The following is a 6,000-nucleotide window of genomic DNA, read 5'->3' on the forward strand; positions in this document are numbered from 1 at the left end:
GGGTAACTAAATCTCTTAGTTGGGGTTATGGAAGCCGAATGAGTTACTATCTATAGCTATGAGTTTGTGAGTTCAAGACAAGTATATTGCTTATATCATTATTCTCTTCATCTTAAATCTACATTCTTTGCGGTTCAAACACAAGAACACGCCATTCTAACATCTAACCTGTTCGAGAGAAAGGTTATTTGTCTAGAAAAGAAGACGCATAGACCAACGCCAGTCTAACATCTGACTTGTTCGAGAGAAAAGTTATTTGTCTGGAAAAGAGATAATGTCAAGGTAGTAGGACACCCTTTCCTATTAAAAAGCTAGTGCCGTACCTGGACTAACTTCTTGGAGAATTCGTACCGTTAGTCACGCTTTAAGCTCGAGAGAGTTAAAGTGAAATAGTCCTTGTTTAGGTCGAGAGACGCTTGGATTTACCATCGACTACAATTCTCTATAAGCAATTACATGTCAAGACTCTACACACTCATAGCCAATAGAGACGTATACCTCAGAAGGTGGACATAACCCCAACGCCTCAATTCTCATTGTTTACAACACACGTGACAATCTCTCTTTATTTTGCTATTTTCAGTTCTTACATTCTTGTTTTGGTTACATACTACAATCCCCCCTTTCCTACGAGACTTGCACTAAAAGTCTAGTAATTTCTCTTGCTTGTTGGCCAAGCTATTCTCTGTGGGATCGATACCCAACCCAGGTTGGGTTCTATATTTGCTAACGACCGCTTTACACTCCCACGAGAGCTGTAGATTGAGCGTTATCACGTCTGTCTTATATGTAAAGAGAAAGAATGGGTCTATGCAGATATGTATTGATTATCGGCAGTTGAACAAGGTGATGGTTAAGAATAAGTATCCTCTTCCTCGCATTGATGATTTGTTTGATCAGCTTCAGGGCGCTGTGGTATTTTCGAAAATTGAATTGTGGTTCGGTTATCATCCAGTTAAGGATTAGAGCTTTGGATATTCCAAAAATAGCTTTTCGGACTCGATATGGTCATTATAAGTTCTTGGTCATGTCTTTTGGGTTGACCAATTCCCCTGCCTCGTTCATGGATTTGATGAATAAGTGTTTCGACCATATATTGGCTCCTTAATTATGGTATTTATAGATGATATCTTGGTTTATTCCAAGAGTGAGGTTGAGAAAGAGGAGGATTTATGGATTGTGCTTTAGAGATTGAGGGATGAGAAGTTGTATACTAAGTTCTCTAAGTGTGAGTTTTGGTTAGTGTCTATTTTCTTTCTTGGGTCATGTGGTAATAAAGAAGGTATTGTGGTTGATCCAGCTAAGGTTGCAGTGGTTCGTGATTTGGGCTAAACCTACTTCGCCCATCGAGATTTGGAGTTTTATTAGCTTGGCTGAGTATTATCGATGTTTTGTTGAGGGTTTTTCATCCATTGCAGCTCCATTGACCAAGTTGACCCAGAAGAAGATTTCTTTTCAGTGGTCGAAGCTTGTGAGGCGAGCTTCCTGAAGCTCAAGGATTTGTTGACTTCAGCTCCTATATTAGCTTTGCCTAAGAAGGGCGTGGGCTTTACTATCTTTTGTGATACTTCAGGTGTTAGTTTAGGTGTTGTGTTGATGCAGGAGGGCAAGGTAATTGCTTATGCATCTCGTCAATTGAATCCTCATGAGAGGAATTATACTACCCATGATTTGGAGTCATGCGCAGTTGTGTTTGCCTTGAAGTTTTGGAGGCACTACTTGTATGGATTCCATTGTGAGATCTTCTCAGATCATCGTAGCCTTTTGTACTTCTTTATCCGCGAGATCTTCTTAGGAAGCAACGCCGTTGGCTTGAGTTGCTTAAGGATTATGACTTGACTATTCTCTACTATTAGGGAAAGGTTAATGTGGTTGTGGATACCTTGAGCTAGAAGTCAGCTAGCATGGGTAGCTTGGTGCACCTTTTGACTCGAGAGAGGTCGTTGGCCTTAGAGGTTCAGTCTTTAGCTAATCTGATGGTCAGGCTTGATATTTCAACACCAGGGCATGTTTTGGCACTTGTGGATGCTAGACCCTCTTTGATAAAGCAGATTCAAGCTCATTAGTTTGAAGATGTTAGGTTGAGGTTGATTCGAGATAAGATGTTGAGTGGAGAGTCTAAGGAAGCCGCACCTAATTCAGATGAAGTTTTAAAGATTAAGGGCTGAGTTTGTATGTTGAGAGTGGTGATCGAATTAGGTTGATCTTGCAGGAGGCCCATTGTTCCAGATATTCCATCCATCCAGGTGTGACTAAGATGTATTGTGATTTGAGACAGCATTACTGGTGGGGTGGTACGAGGCTAGATATTGCAGAATTTGTGTCTTGTTGCCTATGTTGTCAGCAGGTGAAGACCGAGCATATGAGATTTGGTGGTTTACTTCAGAGGTCACCCATTCCTGAGTGAAAGTGGGAACGCATCACTATGGACTTTGTGACTAGTTTGCTGCGTACATCTCATGGTTCTGACAGTGTTTGGGTCATCGTGGATCGATCGACTAAGTCAGATCATTTTATTCTAGTTCAGGTCTCATTTAGTGCTGAGAGGTTGGCCCGTATCTATATTCGTGAGATTATGCGTCTGCATGGTGTGCCGGTGTCCATTATTTCAGATCGAGGTCTTGTGTTCACATCTCACTTTTGGAAGACTTTTCAGAATGAGTTAGGTACTCGAGTGGATCTTAGTTCAGCTTTTCACCCCAGACTGATGGCCAGTCAGAATGGACTATCCAGGTTTTGGAGTATGCTCCACGCGTGCGTGATGGATTTTGGTGGCTAGTGGGAGCAACATTTGGCTTTAGCATAGTTTGCACATAGTAATAGCTACTATTCCAGTATTGATATTACTCCTTTGGAGGCATTGTATGGTAGGCGTTGCCGCTCTCTAGTAGGTTGGTTCGATGTTTCAGAGGTGAGACCTCGAGGTACGAACCTGCTTCGTGAGTCTTCGGATAGGGTCCGGGTCATTTAGGATAGACTTAGAGCGGCCCAAAGTAGGCAAAAGTGTTATGCTGATCGTAGACTTCGTGTCTTGAGTTTTGGTGTTGGTGATCGTGTTTTCCTTCGAGTTTCACCCATGAAGGGTGTGATGAGGTTTGGTAAGAGGGGCAAACTTAGCCCCAGGTATATTGATCCATTTAAGATTCTTCGGACTGTTGGTGATGTGGCTTATGAGTTGGCTTTGCCCCTTGATCTATTAGTTGTTCATCCAGTTTTCATGTTTTTATGCTTCGTTGCTATATTCTTGATGAGTCTCATGTCATTCGTTGGGAGTCATTTTAGTTAGATGAGCGGTTGTCCTTTGTTGAGGAGCCAGTTTCAATTTTGGCTAGGGATGTTAAGCAGTTGCACTCTAAAGTGATCCTTGTGGTTCAGGTCCAGTGGCAACTTTGACCTGTAAATGTGACTACTTGGGAGATTAAGTCTGATATGCGTAGTTCCTATCCCCAGCTTTTCATTGATTCAGGTATTTCCTTGCCTTAGTTCGAGGACGAACTAGATTTTTAGTGGTGGATGATGTAATGACCTAAAAATTTGCTGAAATATGTGAAATTTGTGATTTTGTGTGATTTGACTGTTTTACTCCTCTCCGTAGTTGCATTATGGTATTTCTAGGGTGTGGGAGTGGTTGACATGATTTTTGATGCATTTTGGTATCATTTATGCAATATTGTGGTTTTTGATGGCTTTGAGAGCCTTATTTTGGACTTATGTGGTTATATTTTGATCCGTGCGATGGCTGACCGAACGAACTGCGCCAGCAGCTCTCGAATATTGAAAAGTTCGGTGTGGGACCCACTTTTGGTTGAAACGACCTCGTATGAAAAATTCAACTTCGCCAACAAATCCGAAATGTTGATTTTAGTGTGTTAGCATGTTTGGTATGATTTTACGGCTTTTAAATCTCATTTCGATCCTCGATTTGAAAAATTGTGATTTCGGATCTCTGGGGTCAATTTTGTGAAAATGAATTTTTATGGAAAATATGGTATTGCCATCGCGTTCGGAACGTCGAATTTAGTGTGGTTGCATAGTTCGTTTGCATAAATTGGATTCCGAACGAATCCTGGGCACCCCGTTAAAGTCCGGATTGGGTTTAAAAAAACAGTTTTTTCTTTCGACAGAAGTGAAGAAAATTCTGCACTGAGAAATAAAGAAAAATCTGCACTGATAAATAACCTTTTTTGATCTATTTTGCTCATTTTTCATCTTGCCTCTTGGGAGTTAAACCCTAAATAGTTTGAGAGTTTAAAAGTGAAGTTTGTGAGGGCTTGGAAAGCTAGATTAACATCTTTTTCTTGGTTTTATTACGGATTTAAGGTAAGAATTCACCCTTTTCTTGAAAATTTTTTGATAAATTTCTCAAAACCCTATAAAACTTAAGGCATGGTTTTAAACCCAAATTTCATCCCCTTTCACTTGAATAATGTTTTTTATCTTATAATTACTAGTTTTTCATCAATTTAACCTTCAAAATAACTCTAATTCTTGATTTTAATCTGGATTTTAAGGATTTTACCCGATAAAGCTCAAAAATGGTTTTTCTTCGATTTGAACCTTATTTTTCACTCGATTTAACTAGGATTTGCAGCTGTAGGTTCCTAAAAAACATATTTTTGAAGTAAAGTTTCAATTTTTCCCTTCTTTTTTGGAAATCTATTTTGGGGGTCCGTTTTGACCCCGAAGCAAAAGTAGTCAATATGGGTGTCGTTGGTTTTGTGTTGACGCATAGATTTCATATTTGATGTTTTTAGTAGAGTTTGGGATTATTCGTGAAAAGTAAGGTCACGGGTTCAAGTGTAGCGGACCGGTTTCAGCTTTCGAGGTAGGTTATGGCTTAACTCTTCAGACTGGGTTGGGTAGTAAATAATGGTACAAAATGCATGTTAAGGGTGGGAACTAATCATGAAAAATAGCTATCTACGTGTTGTGCCCGTGTGGGGGCCTATATGTGATGTAATTGTCGAAATTAAAATATTATGTGATATGTTTGACCGTGTGGGGTCCTATGTGACATTGATAGCCTTGAATACATGTGAGTAATTGTATTGTATTGTTTAATGTGGTACCATGGGTGTATTGTGATTATATTCATACTTTACTAGCATATGAGACATGTGGAAATTCATGGATGAAATGCAAATAACGAGTGAATATTGGCTCATGTGGTTGTGAAAATGTATCATTGTGGTTGGTTGTGGAAATATATCATGTGGTTGGTTGTGGAAATACTTATTGTGATTGGTTGTGAACATTACATCTTCATATCATACTTATTCATGAAACATTGGTACCACCGTGGCAACATCTGAGAAACACTGGCAACACCTTTTTAAAAACATTGTAACACCTTATAAAACCCTTTTCGAGGGATGTGCCGGAAAGGAGATATAAGATATGTGGATTGTATATGGGTTGACGAACCCCCCATGGGTCCTACGTTGAGAAGCTTTGGCTCCGTAGGTGTATATGGGGATTGTGCGATGATCCCGGAGCTTGTGCGACAACCTCTTGCATCATCATCATCATCATCATCATTATCATATACATTGCACTTACTTTATTGTGTTTATGTTGTGTTCTATTGCCTTATTGACTTGTCATCTATGTATTTGTCTTACCTTTCTTTACTTGTATTTGATGATCTTGTATCTACATGTTCTATCTTGCTCTATTTTATATGTGACATAATCTATACTTGTGTTCTATATCTTGATGTGTTTTTGCAATATATGTGAGATATATTAGAACTGTTAGCAAGCGGTGTAGGCTATTGTTGTGGGACATTTTCTGATTGCAGGTGATGTGCCCTTAGTGTATATTTTGTATGCCTTATTTACTATTTTGCTTATTTGGCCTATGATACCTACTGAGTATAAGTGGACTGTACTCATGCCTACTGTGCCCTTTCGGTTCAGGTGCTAGCTCGAGTGCACCTCAGCTTACTTGATTCGGGCGGTTGTTGGAGCTTCCAAGGTAGCGGTTGGGCATTCATGCGTT

The sequence above is a fragment of the Capsicum annuum genome, chromosome 5, assembly GCF_002878395.1.
Source record: "Capsicum annuum cultivar UCD-10X-F1 chromosome 5, UCD10Xv1.1, whole genome shotgun sequence".
Lineage (NCBI taxonomy): Eukaryota > Viridiplantae > Streptophyta > Magnoliopsida > Solanales > Solanaceae > Capsicum > Capsicum annuum.